Genomic DNA, 18,849 nt, shown 5'->3' with positions numbered 1-18,849 from the left:
AGCCAATCAGTTGTGTTGTGACAAGGTAGGGTTGGTATATAGAAGATGGTCTTTTACCAAATAGGGCTAAGTCCATATTATGGCAAGAACAGCTCAAATAAGCAAAGAGAAACGACAGTCCATCATTACTTTAAGACATGAAGGTCAGTCAACCCACAACAACCGCTATAATGAAACTGGCTCTCATGAGGGCCCTGAAAACCATCTGCTAGGCATTAAATTGGGTGGTGTGGGGGGACTCATTTGTCTTTAGCAGAGTTCTATCCTAGGAAACAAATCACCAATGGTAGATCTTAAGATAACAAATGGGATCAAATTGTTCAGTATTCAAGTTGAGGGAGGAATAGTTCAGTCGAGGTTTGGTGGAGGAGTAAAACATAAGTCAGATGACTCCAGAGCTTGGTCTGAAATGCCCTTGGGTGACTACCCCCAGCTGTCAGCATAATTGAATCCAAAGTATATAATGACCACCCCTTTGCAGATGTCTAATAACCAACTTAACCCTCCAAGACATTTATTCTGTTTGTAGAGGTTAAAAGGTCAAACCTCTCCACAGGTCTCTGTGTTGGGCATAGCCTCTTTTTTCAGGTTGACATTTATTGGGATGAATCTTGTCCTGGAGGCCTACAGGGTGGTCACTAGCCAGCCTAGCTACAAAGTCATAAAATCAGATTTTAAACCCAACCACACTGCTAACATTATGCCTAACCTTAAGACCAAAAAGCTAATTTGACTTCGCCAACTGGCCCATCCACTCCTACTTCAACAGTCTTTCCAAACTGAAAAAATGGGAAGGACTTTGAGGATCTATGAACGGGAGTCTGACGAGAGTCTGTTTAATGTGTTCATCTGACCAGCGCTGTTAGCCCACATTGTATCACCAAAGAATATGTCTACCAGTATAGTTTGACTGGCTCATATTCAGATGAGGACACTGCTAAATTGTTCTGGTCTATATGTTCTGCAATACTGTTGATGTTGTAAAGTTTAATGTTGTGGTAGATTATATTATTTATTATTCAAAATCAGATAAACATTTGTCGAGCCTCTGGATAAAACACTGTCCCCTCTACGTAGAAGGGCTAGGATTATTCAAATTCATTTAGCCGGTTTCCCTTTCTCCACCGGCCTACATTCCAGCTTTGACTACGTGCATAATATAGAAGTACAGTTAATCCCCGACCACAGTTTCAAACCCTAAACTCCATGATATACATGGGAGATCCACAAGCAGATCCCCACTGAAGGAGCTTTACAGCTTTCCATTTGCAGCCTTCGGATTTTGCCGAGCTTCGCTACGGTGCCCAGTCATGCATCTCGCAATCTTTGACCCTTGCCAAACTCACAATTATTTCAGTGTGATCGATGTCTCTCTGCTGGAAATCTAAAGGTTACATCTCTGGAAAATGTAGCATGCAAACCCTCCTTTTTTTTAGCGAGTTTGCAAAATGTCCTTTTAAAGAAGTAACCCCCGGAGTTGGATATCATCGCTATTATAAATAAGAAGCTGGAATGCAGTGGGGGAAAAATAAACATCCAAGCTGTGCTGTTATCTGCACCCAGCTGTGCAGTCAAAGGTCTCTGCTCCGAGATGATGTCACACCAATATTGTATTACTGTTGTACTGATGTTAATCTAGTGTTGCGCTTCTACGAATCCAATTATGGAGAAGCAAGCACACTTTACTGAATGTTCGATCCTGAACGCAAGGAACCGATCTTGAACCGAGGCAAGGAATGCAAGGAGGAACCTAACCTGAAGTCTTTCTGTGAAGCAGTGAATGCAACAAATGTATGTTTATGTGATCCAATGGTCTGCTGCTGCCTGACAGCAAGGTCTACCTTTGCAAGAATCTCAGGTAATGACTGACCTAAGGTACGCATGTCAAATTCTAAACAGAAACAGTCATACTTGTCTCATTGGATTAGAATGGCTGGTATTGCCAGACAAAGAAAGTCCTAACCAGAAGCATTGACACAGTTACAATTAGGATTCCTCATATTACTCCTGCGGCTGGAGGGCAAGGCCCTGTAAGTGAATGAGCAGACATTGAGGCAGTCGGGTGCGTGAGTAGGGTTCTGTGGTACAAGGAGAGGGAGAGAGAGAGAACCTTTTCCAGGTAGTACACTGCCCCCCCAAATTATCCTCAGGTAGATAGCAGAGTGAGCAGTGGAGGTGAGGGGAAACCTGCAGTCAAGGGGAAGAAAAGGGGGTTTGCTTGGGGGGAGTTGAAGAAAATGTTTCCATATGTGCACCAGATCCCTAGTAAAAGAGGGGCTTTGTGCTCAGTGTAGCACGTGTGAGGGTCCAGAAACAGACCCTGCCTTTTCTCCACAAACCACCCCCTACCATGGTTCTTTCACGGTAGCCCAGGGTAATATTAGATAACTGTGTGAGGGTCGGATGCCCACTCCCGGCATCCGTCCTGCGGCCTGTTTATAACGTGCACTAATTGCCTGTGACTGCAAGGGAGACGGGGGACAGAAACAACCATTTCATTGAGTCAGTGGTCTGGGGAAGTGATGGAGGCAGGGAAGGAGTGAAGGGGGGTGAGGAGGAGCATAGGGCAGGATGATTATGGAAGGGGGTTGAAGCCATCAGGATGCAAGAAGTATTAGGATATTCACAACCCCCCCCATTATCCTGGTGCTAAAGCATTCCCCATGATGGCCCTTTAATTTCTCAGGGAATAATTAGGCCAAGTGTTGCACCTGCTCTGCAAGCGTTTGCGTCAGATAATAACCGAGGAACCTATCTAGCCTTCATTTATGCAGGAATTGATGCAAATGCAGCCTCCCTTCTCCATTGAATTCAAACAATTCGAAGAGAGGCCCAAGCTTAAATTACCTCCAATATAAATTAGTGGGAGAAACAGAGACAGGCTATTCAGGCAGCAAACCACTGTTTCCATTCATAAGTACTGGGACAGGTAGGAAAAGGCTCTCCTCGCAACAGTAACACTGGTGTCAAGGCAGTAGACAACGATAACACGTCGTGTTAAAAGGGAACATGAAAACAGAACTTGGAGGCATCTTTTTCTACAATTGAGTATGCAGAATGAGTTAATTAACCGTGCGATTACGTTGCCGTGGGTGTTGTGGAACTGACAGAGGAAATGAAGATGGAGAGACTGAGGAGGAGGGGGGGGGAAGTGTAGGAAGAAGAGGTGGTGGGGGGGGGGGGGGGGTTAAGAATAAGAACGCTTCTTCCACTGTTTTGTTTAATAGATCCCATTAGGCAAGGAGACTTCCTCCTCGTAGGAACTTAAACTATGGTCTGTATAAAATGGGTGGCTTTAGGGCTTAGAAGGCCAGACAGGTATGTAAGTCGCTCTGGATAAGAACGTCTGCTAAATGACTAAAATGTAAAATGGAGTAGATTCATTACAAGTTGCATAACTGCATATGATAAATCATGCTACAGTTCCCATGCTATGTAAGTATGTATATTTTAAGATATGGACCTCAAGTTAAAGAAATGCATAAGATGGAGTAGAAAGGGGTAGAGGGAGACTAAGAGGCAACAATGGAGCGACAGAGAGACGGACACACGCTGTGGAAAGTAAGTGTGGGAGCCAGCCCACATGCATTCAGTGCCTGTTAATATCGTAGCATCGCGCCACGGTTGGACAAGCCTCGTCCCGTTCTGATGCCAGTTGTGGTTGGCACAAGGGGGCATTCCTGCCACGCTGCCGTTCCTATCCGACTCAGGTGTTTCACAGCCCCACTACTGTGTGAGGGAAACAGACCAGACTATTCAGACCCTAGCACCACCGCCCCACCAACCCCCGTGAACACTAGGCCCCCCAAGCCAGACAAATACTGTATAGTAGGCCAGACAACTGCCTGAAGTGAAAAGACATTAAACACTCTCCCAACACAACCCTCCACTGACAAACTAGACAGGAAACCAAGACGTATAGAGGGTTAGTGACTAACTGTTAGTCCAACATGAAACATGGACTTTTAAAAAAAAGGGACCACTGGTCAATTTCTCAACCTCAGGAGTAACACCCAACCCATGACAAAGAAGTAATATTCTCTTATTCATTTAATCTAACAAAGAGCCAAGTTGCAATGCAATGACTTGCATTTACTGAGGCTCACATAGTGCCTTCGGAAAGTATTCGACCCCTTGATTTTTTCCCACATTGTTACGTTACAGCATTATTTAAATTTGATTACACACAATACCACAATGACAAAGTGAAAACAAGTTCAGATTTTTTTGCAGATGTAAAATACCTTATAGGTATTCAGACCGATTGCTATGAGCCTCGAAATTGAGCTAAAGTGCATCCTGTTTCCATTGATCGTCCTTCAGATGTTTGACAACTTGGAGTCCACCTTAGTTAAATTCAATTGATTGGACAGGATTTGGAAAGGCACACAGTTGACAGTGCATGTCAGATCAAAAACCAAGCCACGAGTTTGAAGGAATTGTCCATAGAGCTCCGAGACAGGATTGTGTCGAGGCACAGATTTCTGCAGCATTGAAGATCCAAGAACACAGTGGCCTCCATCATTCTTAAATGGAACTGGTTTGGAACTACCAAGACTCTTCCTAGAGCTGGCCGGCTCTTCCTAGAAGGGCCTTGGTCAGGGAGGTGACCATGAACCTGATGGTCACTCTTTTCAGCGGCAGGGACTGGGAGACTAGTCAGGATCGAAGCAAAGATGAACGGTGAAAAGTACAGAGAGATCCTTGATGAAAGCCTGCTCCAGAGTGCTCAGGACCTCAGACTGGGGCGAAGGTTCACCTTCCAAAAGGACAACGACCAAAAGCACACAGCCAAGACAACGCAGGAGTGCCGTCGGGACAAGTCTCTGACTGTCCTTGAGAGGCCCAGCCAGAGCCCGGACTTGAACCTGATCGAACATCTCTGAAGAGACCTAAAACTAGCTGTGCATCGATGCTCCCCATCCAACCTGACAGAGCTTGAGAGGATCTGCAGAGAGGAATGAGAGAAAATCCCCAAATACAGGTGTGCCAAGCTTGTAGCGTCATACCCAAGAAGAAGAGGTTGTAAATCGCTGCCAAAGGTGCTTCAACAAAGTACTGAGTAAAGGGTCTGAATACTTATGTAAATGTGATATTTAAGTTAATAAATTTGCAAAAATTCCACAAAAATAAATAATGTCTTTGTCATTATGGTGTATAGATTGATGAGGGGGGGGGACAACTTAATACATTTTAGAATAAGGCTGTAACATAAGAAAATGTCTGAATACTTCCCAAAGGCACAGTAGGTATTTTTCAAGCCCAAAACTAGTATGTGTTTACCATGCTTCCTTAATCCCCACTGAAATGTCAGTGTCCCTATTCACATCTGAGATTCAAGCAGATCAGCCCGAGTCCTCAAACACACCCGCTGTAACACTTCACTGAGTTAGTGTCCTCTCAAAACCTCTGACTCTTCTGGGGCCCTGATTGGTAGACGGAGATGGAGGCTTAAAATTGAAATGAGGGGAGACAGTGTACGTCCAATATTCTAGCATACAGCACAGTATAAAGTCATGTTTCAGCCAAGCAAAACATTTGTAGGCCTATTTTAAACAATGAAAAAGCTTTGTTTAAGATGTAATTTAAACAATTTTTTTTACATTTGAATATAGTTCCAAAAATAAAAGTGCATTCAGCAACTGCTGCACATTTCTCTCTCCATTCTGCCCACGACATGGGTATGCTATTTTCCCCACTTCATTTCTATTTGGAGTTTCTACAAGACCTGACACAGATCAATGCAAAACACTCACCAGAAAACATTTTTGTATCAGAATCAGTTCTATCCTGGCAGAAATCTGACTTCTCTTCCACGGTTAGACAAAACTTAAATCATTCAAATGTTATTTGTCACATGCTTCATAAACAAACAGTGAAATGCTTACGGGCCCTTCCCAACAATGCAGGGAGACATTTTTTTAAATTGAGTAGCAATAACTTATATACAGGGGGTACCAGTACTGATTCGATGTGCAGGGGTACGAGGTAAAGGAGGCACTTTATATATACAAAAGTATGTGGACACCCCTTCAAATTAGTGGATTCAGCTATGTCAGCCACACCTTTGCTGACGTGTATAAAATTGAGAACACAGCTATGCAATCTCCATTGGCCTTACTGAAAAGCTCAGCGACTTTCAATGTGGCACCGTCACAGGATGCCACCTTTACAACAAGTCGGTTTGTCAAATTTCTGCCCTGCTAAAGCTGCCACGGTCAACTGTAAGTCCTGTTATCGTGAAATGGAAACATCCAGCAGCAACAACGGCTCAGCTGTGAAGTGGTAGGCAACAAACTCACAGAATGGGTCCTCGGTTGCAACACTCACTACAGAGTTCCAAACTGCCTCCGGAAACAACGTCAGCACAAGAACTGTTCGCCGGGAGCTTCACGACATGGGTTTCCATGGCCGAGCAGCCGCACACAAGGCGAAGATCACCATGTGCAATGCCAAGGGTCGGCTGGAGTGGTGTATGGCTCACCGCCATTGGACTTTGGAGCAATCGAAAAACACGCTCTCTGGATTGATATGTCGCGCTTCACCTTATGGCAGTCCGATGGACGAATCTGGGATTAGTAAGACAGTTGTTTTGATAAGCCTTCCTTCTGTGTGGGTGCATGTTGATGTCTGTCCATGTACTTTAATGGATGGGCACTATTTGAGGTGTATCCCTTTGGCCCATTCTATAGCACGTGTCTGTTTGTGATCATGCGTGTCCTGTATTGATGTGTGCATAGGTGTCTACACAGCAGCTGCTCACGCCTCTAAGTACCCTCTGCTTGTCCGCCCATGCAGCTAGCCCAGCCCAGCTTCTCACCTTACCCCGCGACTGGCAGGAACCCTTGTCAACCACGACATCTGGCCCGGTAGAGCAAGCAAACCCCACGCCATCCAGGGGAGAATGGAGTGGTTTCTGCACCCAACACCTACTGCCCACCGCTTGATTTCCATTCATCACACACACACACACACACACACCTCTGCCCCATTGCCAAAAAGCCCCTTACCTGCCTTGTCAGCAGTCTGTGCACTACTCTGGGACATGGCCAAGATGAGAAGACCTTAGCCCAGCCAGTCACGTCCTGTTATTCTTGGACGCCAGACATGTTTTTCATCCACTCCATCCAAAACATACAGGTAGCCGGACGAGCATGTGTCATCAAAATAGGACAAAAATATAAAAAAACACACAAATGTGCCAAAAGAGGCTTGAATTCAACTCAAAAACAAACCAAAAGTGACTTTGTGCTAAACATAGCTCACTGAAAAGCTGAAATTGAAGAACTTGTGTATTAAAAGCTTGCCGAATTTTACCATAATGCAGTCCTTCAAATGCACACTGTGTTGCACTCGGGCCTGTGACTTTCCTACTAATTCATCCATTGTTGACTCAAACACGGTGAGCTCTGGTTTCAATGCTGGCCTCTTGATGCGTGTAAAAGTACATGCATTGCACATTTACACAAATTCCTTCAACAGCATTACATTTCCAAATCCCTCAAAACACCTACTCCCAAAGGGTTGGTCTGATTAAAAATGTGATAACCCGCACCAATCCTTTCATCCATAAGGCCCTAACTACTGGCAAAGAAATCCCAGCGAACAGGTGAGGTGCGATTACATTGCCAGATATTGAGTTTAATCAAACGGTTTATCACATCTATCAAGCACTAACGACCTGGAATGGACAAAGGTATGCCAAGTACCCAATCAAATTGGTCTATTAAACTGTAATATAAAATCATGTGAGGCTTTGAAATATAAGCATTTTCCAATTGGCACTTGAAATTACCTCCAATAAATGACCTAATTGTCAACAGTGACACTCGAATCACAAAAAGATTATGACCACTTCCTTCCGTTTGAATATTCAAGGGGGGTGTCGATGTAACTCAAAACAATCTTTTACAGCAAACAATGAAGGAAAGCTAACTAATTAGATACATGGGGGCCAACATATCATTTTTGTTGAAGGAGAAAATGAAAAAGATGGACAGAATTAAGATGACAAACTAGTCTCAGTCAAAGTGAGAAATACAGCATGTCCTCATATCAGCCAATATGCTAGAAGTAACTTGAAGAGAGCAGAGTTGGACAGACTTTCACTTTCTCTTGAGCTATTTTTATAGCCTACCTTTTAGGAGTCAGACGATTTTCCAAATGGAGAAATATGGGTGATCAATATTTTTCTCTGGCAATGTAGTAAACTATAGTCTAATCTATTTAAGTAGTACATTTCCTTGGAAAGATATCCGCCCCGTGCTTCTCCGCCCAGTCGTAGACTATAGCCTACTCTATTTATGAGACCACACGCGCACCCGATCTCGCAGGTATGGCTACTGAACTTGAAGCAGAAAAAAAATGACCGAGACTTGCATAGGCCTATAGGATATCGCCTAACTTTAAGGAGGACAACTTGCAGGCAGAGACAAACTGGGTAATCAAAACACTTGCTCACCATAGCCTAACCTGTGCGCGGTGCCTTTTCAATCATGATTAAAAAAAATTGATTGCACTTCGACTCACGTTGGTTGAGCGCCCTCCACTTCTTTCCATTATCAATATACATTTACAGACACTGTAGTAAAACTACAGTCCAAATCATTAAACGTAATGTCATATTCAAATTAACTGCCACGTGATTCTCCACCCATGGAGGCAGCCTACTCTATTTGCAATGAAACTACACACAGGCACACTTGAGCTAGGAACTAGGCCGAGAGACTGAAAAACAGCTTCCATCAAAACCATCAGACTGCTAAACAGCAGTCACTAACTCAGAGGATGCTGCCTACATTGAGAGCCAATCACTGGCCACTTTAATAAATAGATCACTAGTCACTTTACACAATGCACTCCAAATAATGCCACTTTAATAATGTTTACATATCTTACATTACTCATATCACATGTATATACTGTATTTTATACCATCTATTGCACTGTCGCTCATCCATATAATTACATGTACATATTCTCATTCACCCCTTTAGATTTGTGTGTATTCGGTAGTTGTTGGGGAATGTTTAGATATTACTGCACTGTCGGAACTAGACGAGCAAGCATTTCGCCACACTCGCATTAAACATCTGCTAACCATGTGTATGTGACAAATAAAATGTGATGCTACTGAAGTTGAAGCAGCGAAATCTGTGTGTATGAATAATGCGGGGGAAAAAATGTGCTTTTAAAAACAATAGGTAGGCTAACGCATACAAAAGCAGAAAGAGGATCATCTGTGGGACAACAAAAATATTTCTCAAAGACGTCTGACCACCTGCCCCAACATAATGAAAAATGCTGACTGCGCCGTAATGATCTCGGTTGGGACCTGCAGTTCCCGCAGGCATCCCGCGGGAATGCAGCCCTCTTGTGTACTGACTGTGCACTACACTCATTTCTTAGCAGTATCAGATGGTGACAGGGGTCCCAGCAGATTCAGACAGCCAGGGAAGACCAGTCTACAGAGCTCAGGTGAATTTAGAAGTATATTAACAATATCAGTGAACGATACAAAGTTCCATCTTGAAATGGGTAGACCTACAGTAGCTACAGGACAGCATGTTAAGCGTAAAGTTGGTCTGGGATCTGGGAACGGGCATTTCAATTATTGAACCATATATTATACAAGAATAGAATCAATAATATATAAATGAACATCATTCCAGAGGCGGGACCAAGTCATTGTTTACAAGTCACAAGTCTTAGCACTTAAGTACCAAGTCAAGTATCAAGTCCTAATGTGCTCTTCACCAAATGTAATACCATATTTCATATTTTTAACAAGAGTAATAGTTAGTATATTACATTTAGGCAAATCATGAATGCTTTTAATAATATATTTGTGTGTTACTTGCCAAATAAACGTTATATTTCCATGGAAATACATGGGTAGCCATGAGAAAGACCCCCCCCCAATAGTGATCGACTATCGAGGATCGCAGTCGGGCGATGTAGGCTTGTACAAAAATCACCCAACACACACTCACACTCACTATCTCTGTGTGGTTACAGTAGGCTAACGTATGTCAATGGTTTTAGGAACAGCAGTAATGTCAGGCAGGCTTTTAGGCTACCAACTGCCTAGCCAGTTGTAGCTCAACCTTGGGTGCAATGATCACGTTCCCGCACTGACTGTGTGGAGGCTCATTGATTTAATGTTACGTTAGCCTACATGCTACACTATTAACGTTATAAATTATATAGCTGTCGGGCTATATTAGCCACGATTTACCGTTCTTTGTGCAGCTTCAAATGTCGAACAAAGTTGGAAATTGTTGCGCCGCCGTCTAATTGTCTTCCCGCATGTTTCGCAAGTCGCAATCCGTTTTTTTGTTGATACAGCGTCGTCTTTATATCCGAAAATAACAATTTGTTGTATCATCTATCCAAGGGCTCCATCTGAATTTACTCGCCGACATTCCTCTGCACTGCCACGCACAACTTTTTCGGCTGCTGTCCGATTCAAACTGTAATCCGTTAAATGAAGAGTTGATGCGCTGCACACTTTTTTTTTAATAGCATCATTTTTTAATATTTGGGCTTGGGGAGGGTATCAAGTCAGTTCGAGTCATAAGGCTCAAGTCCAAGTCATCATATTTGTGACTTGAGTCCAAGTCATGTGACTCGAGTCCAGACCTCTGCATCATTCCCATTATGGAAATTCTTTATCATGCCTCATTTTAGGAGGATCAGATGGTAACAGTAGTCTCAGCAGGGACAGGCAGCCAGGGAAGGCCAGTCTGATGGAGCTCACGTGGATTTTTGCAGATACAACTCTTTGTTCTCTCTGTGCAGCAAACACCGGACAAGCCAGTTGCTATTTTAAGGCAGTCTGACAAACCTCCAAAGATGATTTACAAACTGTATTAAGTGTTGATAGAGGCTTTTCCCAATGACACAAAACATGTAAAAAAATATATAAAAAAATTGAAGATCTGGTAGAAGCTATTGATGATAAATGGATACAGATATGTTCGAATGCCCAGTCATGTTCATATCCTCTCAGACACATTACTGCAGTTTAAGACCATCCATAGAATGTGCTATATGCCAGTGAAACAATTACATACACTCAGAAATGTTATTCCTCTGCTGGAGGTGTAAAACACAGAAGGGGACATACAGTGCATTCGGAAAGTATTCAGACCCCTTGACTTTTTCTACTTTGTTACGTTACGGACACTATAAAAGCTCCAACCAAGTTTATTCACTCAAATGCTCGAACAGCTCAACAGACAAAAATATATTTCCACCAGTGGTAGTATATATACACTCCAATGTGTGTGGAGTCTCCTCTCTAAACATAACTTCCTGTCTAGCAATACAGATGTAAAGCAATAAGGGCAATAAACTGTTCCTTCTCCCTTAATGTGACCTGGCCTGAACCCCTTCCTCACTAAACCACATCTCTCCATCCTTATCAGTGTCTGACACATGTGATTACACTTACTTTACACATTGCATTCCAAGCTTAATTGCCTCCACCATATACCTTCCTCCTACAGAACCATTAACCTCTGGTGTAGACCCTAGACTATTGCACTCAATATTTCAATAGGATACCTGATAACAATATTTAAAGCTTAGCCAGATCTGACTTATTCTAAAATTGATTAAATAAATAAAAAATCCTTAGCAATCTACACACAAATCCCCAAAATAACAAAGCAAAAACATGTTTAGAAATTAGCAAATTTCTTAAAAAAGAAATGCCTTATTTACATAAGTATTCAGACCCTTTGCTATGAGACTCAAAATTGCACTCAGGTGCATCCTATTTCCATTGTTCATCCTTGAGATAATTCTACAACTTAATTGGAGTCCACCTGTGGTAAATTCAATTGATTGGACATTATTTGGAAAGGCACACACCGGTCTATATAAAAGGTCCCACAGTTGACAGTTCATGTCAGAGCAAAAATCAAGCCATGAGGTCGAAGGAATTGTCCGTAGAGCGCAGAGACAAGATTGTGTCGAGGCAGAGATCTAGGGAGGAGTACCACAACATTTCAGCAGCATTGCAGGTCCCCAAGAAAACAGTGGCCTCCATCATTCTTAAATGGAAGAAGTTTGGAACCACCAACAGTCTTCCTAGAGCTGGCTACCTGGCCAAACTGAGCAATCGGGGAGAAGGGCCTTGGTCAGGGAGGTGACCAAGAACCCGATGGTCACTGACAGAGCTCATCTGTGGACATGGTTCTCCTTCTAGAAGGTTCTCCCATCTCTGCAGCACTCCACCAATCAGGCCTTTATGAAAAAGAGTGGCTAGACGGAAGAAAACACTCCTCAGTAAAATGGCACATAACCCGCTTGGAGTTTGCCAAAAGGCATCTAAAAGACTCTCAGACCATGAGAAACAAGATTCTCTGGTCTGATGAAACCAAGAGTCTGAATGCCAAGAGTCACGTCTGGAGGAAACCTGGCACCATCCCTACAGTGAAACATGGTGGCATAATCATGATGGGGGGATGTTTTTCAGCGGCAGGGGCTGGGACTTTGTCAGGATCGAGGCAAAGATGAATGGAGCAGAGAGAGATCCTTAATAAAAATCTGCTCCAGAGAGCTCAGGACCTCAGACTGGGGCAAAGGTTCACCTTCCAAAAGGACAACGACCCTAAGCACACAGCCAAAAAACACAGGAGTGGCTTCGGGACAAGTCTGAGTGTCCTTGAGTGGCCCAGCCAGAGCCCGGACTTGAACCTGATCAAACATCTCTGGAGAGAGCTGAAAATAGCTGTATAGTGACGCTCCCCATCCAACCTGACAGTGCTTGAAAAGGATCTACAGAGAAGAATGGGGGAAACTCTCCACATACAGGCGTGCCAAGCTTGTAGCGTCATACCCAAGAAGACCAAAGGGGCTTCAACAAAATACTGAGTAAAGGGTCTGAATACTTGCAAACACTTGCTTTGTCATTATGGGATATTGTGTGTAAATTGACAAGGGGAAAAAATATTTCATACATTTTAAAAGGCTGTAAACTAACAATTTGTTGAAAAAGTCAAGGTGTCTGAATACTTTCCTAAGGCTTATGTTATGTTTTTGTGAAGGCTGGCTGAATTCTGGCAAAGACCATATACTTTTATCTCAGTAGGTCTACAGATTCTTCAGTCTCCCTGTTTTTGTTTGCTTCGAAATGTTGATACTGGAGACTTATCTGAAGAGACTGTAACCAAGCATTTATAGCGGGTAAGAAATGCATTGCCATTATTTGTAATTTTGGTTATCCTCTCAAACTGTAAAAGTATGCATCACTAGGTTTGATTTATTACAAGATTAAGGGTATACTGGGCAATTTTCATACGGTCTGGATGCCTTATATGGAACAAAGTACGACTAAAGGAACCTGTATTAAAAACATGCCCATTTAGGCAATCCCTAGCTGCTGGGCTGCTCAGTCCTGGGCCTGGGGGTTTGCCGTCCTGTGGGTTGTCACTCAGGCCTTGAGCTAACACCCGAAACCAATAATATTTCACTAAGATTCTAAAGCTGAGTGGGGTGTGTTGGGTTGGGATGCTGCAGAGTGGTGGACCCCTAGGCACAGGACGGGGCTACCCAAATAGTGTATGCAAGTAAAGAGCTCTACAGTACTATTAGGCCTCTGAGTTTAATTATATGGAGGATTTGCGGTTTGTGTTTTGTGTTTTAATGTATATTTTCACTGTAGGTTTTTTTGGGGTTCCCAAACCTTTCCCTATGTGAATACAACTGTTAAGGTGGAAACTGGAAAGGAGATTGTGTTGGGAGAGAGTTGAGTTTTGAATAGACTGGTGGGGGGGGGGGGGGGGGGGGGGTGCAGGATGCTCAGGCTGGCTGGGCGGTCTGGCTGAAATTTGATAGAGGATGTCTTGATAAAGAGAAAAATACAAAGACTTGATTGTCAAGAGTTGTTCATTTGTTAGGCTATTGGTTACAGGTGCAACACAATATTATTGAATTACCTTTGATCTAGTTCAGTCTTATCACTTAAACATATTCAATAATGACATGTTACCTAGCTTGATGACTGTAGGCATTTTCCTTACTTTTTGTTCTAAATAGAGACGGCATATTAGATGGTGGCAAAATGCAGGAAATGAGCTTAGGTAACGTAAACGTGTTTATAGTAAGACATCACATTGCACCCATTTAAACATTATGGGGAGGTTTTCCTGGACTAAAAAGCAAGAGGACTGGAAAATCTCCAGCCCAAATTAATTCTAGTTCACGAAACCATTCCTTAACCCTACATTTGACATTAGCCTAATATATAAAGCTACTCAGTAGTTGACAGCTTTTGAAGCTATACATGGTTTATCTTCCTATTATAAACAATGGAGTAACGCAACCTTATATTTTAGGTTATGACAGGGTAAGATAGGTGCGCTATGCTCTTGAGACATTAAGTTACAGTATTTAAAGAGTCAATATAGTAAGTCTCATGAGCTTAGTTCAATTGCCTTAATAACAAACTTGTATGCCATCTGTAAATAGGAATACAATTGTTAAATTACGAGCCTTGTTGGTTAAGCCACAGATAAAGTCAGCAACCTTCCCTCTAGCCATGATTGGCTGAGACGAGTGGGCTGGACATGCTGAGAGAGGAGTTCGGATTGGTCTGCCATATAGGCGGCTTCTGTCCATTTGAGTTGGTCTGTCTGTTGGTAATCCTGTCGAACGCAGCTTTTTTGGAAATGTATTGTGTAGTGGATCTGCATAAGTGTTGATCTCCACTTTCTGGAGGATCAAGTTTTGAAATCAGTGGAATTAGAGTATGATTGCTAAAGAGATGGACATGTCTCCGGATTACATCTTCAAACTAAGGCCAAGCATGGAATCCGTGACAGGGAGACGAGTCCAACATGCATGATGATGTATACAGGTAAGATACTGTAGCTAGCTAATGCTAGACTTTCAGATATTACATGTTTCTAATTTTGACAAAGTGGTTTCATTTCAAGCTAAAGTGTACTTTAGCGAGCTAGCTAACGTTAACTGGCTGGCTCCCTAGCTGATATTATTCATATCCCAGAGCCATTTGTATTTCTAGTTAGAGGCTAATGTTAGCTAGCTAACATTGAACCTGGTTAGTTAGCTTCCAGAATATTAATGCAGGGTAGTAACGACATAATGTGGCACTGTGTTCATTGTTGTTTAACTAGCTATTGTTAGCTGGCTGGCTCTTTAGCAAACGTTACGTGTGTGATCTTACACGTTTACCTAGCTAGGTTCATTGTTTACCTAGCTAGCTACACGTCTTAAGCTAAAGTGTACAACACCCATTGAATATGGCCGGTGTCAGTAAACATCTGCAAAAAAAGCGTAATGAAATTGTTGCCAGCTGAGCTGGTTAGGCTGTTTTCATGTTATCCAGAGGTAACAAATCATCAGCCAGAGCGCCAGGTGTGCGCTCAATGCTCCGAGAGCAAAACTAGATGGATGGGGCTAAAGCTTAACGAGGGTGTGAACGATGCTGAATGGGTGTAGACAGAGCTCTTCTCTAGATTCCAAAACATTCAAAGGACATTTTCTCAAAAGTGAGTTTACAAGTTGATCAACTTTCAAAGCAGAATTACTTTCCCATTATTCCTCAAAAATGCAGTGCATGATATACCATTTTGTAGCTCTGAGCTTCTACTTTTATCCAATGTAAAAAAAAAAACACAATTCCACATTTAACTACATAAGACCGAATCCAGGTGGTGAGTCACATATATCAAGATTAGGACCATTGAACAGCTTCCCAGATTGCATGCGTCTTACCTGAATACATGTTTTTACATTACCAAGTACTTTAATGGGGTAAACCTACTCTAAGAGTATGTATTAGGCTCTTAGAAGGTTTGGATCATAAAATCAACCCATCCAATGTGAGTACATCTGTTGTTGAAGTACAGTAGATCAATAAAAGCTACAATACTCTAGCAGTAGTGAAGATAGATGCTTAAAAGCCTTGTCAGGGCATAGGTCAAATCAGCTTTTGAATTTTGGATATTTTTCAGCTTCAGACAAAAGCTAATATTTAACTTAAAATGTATACTGAGCCAAAATACAAAGCAACATGTCAAGTGTTGGTTTCATGAGCTGAAATAAAAGATCCCATGAATTTGCCATAGGCACAAAAAGCTTATTTCTTTCAAATTGTTGCACAAATTTGTTTACATCCCTGTTACACGCTGACCAGACCGGACACGTCGCAAAATAAATTTAGAAATCCATGTTATTCAATTATTGCACCCACACTGCTCGCACGCGCCAACAAGCGCCTGCAATGCCAAGGGCTAAAATATAACTCCTTTCTATTTCTGACGCAGATCGCACTGAAAGTCCTGCCTTTCCCATCTCCTCAGTGGTTTATAAAAGCAGGTACCCACATGCCATCTCCTCATTGGTTATACCCACGTGGGTGATTGAAAGACTAAATGTTTTGCCGATTGTCATGGTAAAAGTGTAGATGCCAATCACCATATAAGTTCAAAGATGAAAAAGCCTGGAAGGAGGAGAGATGACTAGAAACGATTCGGTTGGCCGTTTTATGTGTGGATTAATTGTCGGAGTAGAAGAGCTTGTGCATTTCAGGTAAAATAACAACTCAATGTTTATATCACAGGACAAATTAGCTAGCAACAGCAAGCTAGCTAAATAGGACAAATTAGCTAGCAAGTGCAAGCTAACTAGCTAAATTGCAGTACATGTTTAATGCTTTTCGACCTGTCCCCAAATTAATGTAATTGGTTCAGAGTTTGTTTTGATATTTTAACCTGCGTGTTGTGATCTCGTTTGGTGTAGGGAGACAAAATACATTTATGCACGATAGCGCACGTGCGCAGCCGGTTTGGGTTCCGTGTTAGTGAGCATTTCTCCTTTGCCAAGACAATCCATCTACCTGCTAGGTGTGGCATATCAAGAAGCTGATTAAACAGCATGATCATTACACAGGTGAACCGTGTGCTGGGGCCAATAAAAGGCCACTAAACTGTGCAGCTGTCACAACACAACGCCACAGATGTTTCAAGTTGAGGAAGTGTGTAATTGCCATGCTGACTACAGGAATGTTCACCAGAGCAGTTGCCAGAGAATTGAATGTTAATTTCTCTACCATAAGCCGCTGCAAGCACAGAGTTTTATTCTTTACAAGGGAGACATATTTTGACAAATTGGTTGTGTAAAACACCCGAAATGTTTCACAAGCCAAATTGTACAGCAAGATTTAAGAAAAGCCATGGATAGACTGATGACCAGATTACGATACTGTATTTTCCACTCTGTCTTGTTGACAGAAATGTTGAGGTCAGACAGTGCCCTCCATCTGTAGCGACGGGAATGACAAAAGTCATCACAGTTTAGCCTACTGAACATACACAGCAAATATAATTGTAGTCAAAAACAGAAAACATACGCCGATTAAATCAAACTGGCCTGCACAAGCACAATGTATAGTAGCCCAACAATGGACATTAACATATAAAGCATGATATGTCATTTTTAGCAAAAATTGTTCCAAAACCATTTGCTAAACCATCCCAGCTGACGCACATAACGCTATGCATGTTCGTGAGCAAAACGGTATTACGCATCTAACGATTTACCTTCCAGCTGGTGTTCCCATACAGTATTTTGGTAGGTAATGGTGGTGCTTTTCGATTCGGCTAAATACATAGCCTACGAATTGCCCTTTGGTGTGCGTTACCGTGAAACAAATGTTTTGTACTGCTCCACAGAAAGCAATGATCTCTCATCATAATCATTTTATTGGCCAAATTTGCATATCTAGGTTTCATAGTAGCCATCATGAGTGGAAGGAAGTATTTCATAGATTAGAGACCCGAAACCGCATAGGCTATAGCCACATACAATTAAATTACGCAACTTACATTTGGATACACGCACAAAACATTGATCTACAAAGTACCAGTGCCATGACACATGTCCAATAGACTACCACAATTTTACTAAATAGCGAAGTGGAGGATGTGGTTTTACCTTTCTTCTGGCACTGGCCATTGAATCTATGAAAACCAAACGAGGGGAGCGCTCCAAATTAGCCTAACCATTATCAGCAAATATAACATACATTTGTGACTTACCGACTGGTTTCATTTCAGGGAAACGTGTCGTTCGATAATAATCCCTTGAAGTTGTAACCATCAAAAGACACAACCACACAAGACAGGTTAAAGCCAATAAAGAACGATGCCTACTTCGTAGGTTTAAGTCGCCTGCCTCGCTCTCCCGCAGACTTGTTCATTCGCCCGCTACACTCACAGCGAATGTGACCGGTTTGTGTAAACGAGCAGAGAAGTAGAAATCAGTCGAAACACGACCATCACCCCTCCTACTCATACCCTCTTAAAGGTACCGCTCGTGTATACTATTATTACACAGCTGATGCCCTGTAAACAGTGTTACACACACACAGTGTTACCGCGTGTGGGTGTGTGGTAGTAGCCAAACGTAGTTGGGTTGGGCTGCATATAACTGATAACAGTTTGTTGATAGTTGTTCAAATGTCCATCTATTATGTATTGATAAAGTGTAACATTTTGTCTATCCCTGTCCATATGTTGGTGTGACCTGCAGTTACAGTTACATTCAAATATCATCCTGTGGTCGTCGAAAAGGCTGTGATTAAATTATAGGCCTACACGCATTCACCAAGCAGTCACCAATTATTGTCCGTTTTTGTTTGTCAACAGTTCAAATAAAGTCAACTATTTCCGGATTGGCTGCATACCGCGCAAAGGAAGACATAGTGTGTGTTTTTTCATGCAGTCATCTCTGTTAAAAACCATGTGGCAAAATCTCTATGTGGCCACGGTCTTCAGTTGCCATACTGTACATTACAGGGCATTGCAGAGCTACAGT

General features: G+C 42.4%; 1 protein-coding gene across 2 annotated transcripts in view; it reads right to left on the bottom strand.

Annotated features, from left to right (window-relative positions):
• The window catches only part of daam2 (dishevelled associated activator of morphogenesis 2), a 238,821-nt gene extending 220,498 nt beyond the window's left edge, over positions 1 to 18,323 (bottom strand). For both annotated transcript variants that reach the window (XM_071381760.1, XM_071381761.1), the window contains exon 1: positions 18,072 to 18,323. The gene's annotated coding sequence lies outside the window, so the exon portion shown is untranslated. The remainder of the gene's footprint in view (positions 1 to 18,071) is intronic.
• Between the last annotated feature and the right edge of the window lie 526 nt (positions 18,324 to 18,849).

This window comes from Salvelinus alpinus, chromosome 33 (genome assembly GCF_045679555.1).
Source record: "Salvelinus alpinus chromosome 33, SLU_Salpinus.1, whole genome shotgun sequence".
Classification (NCBI taxonomy): Eukaryota; Metazoa; Chordata; class Actinopteri; order Salmoniformes; family Salmonidae; genus Salvelinus; species Salvelinus alpinus.
This window is presented reverse-complemented; position numbering and strand designations above follow the sequence as displayed.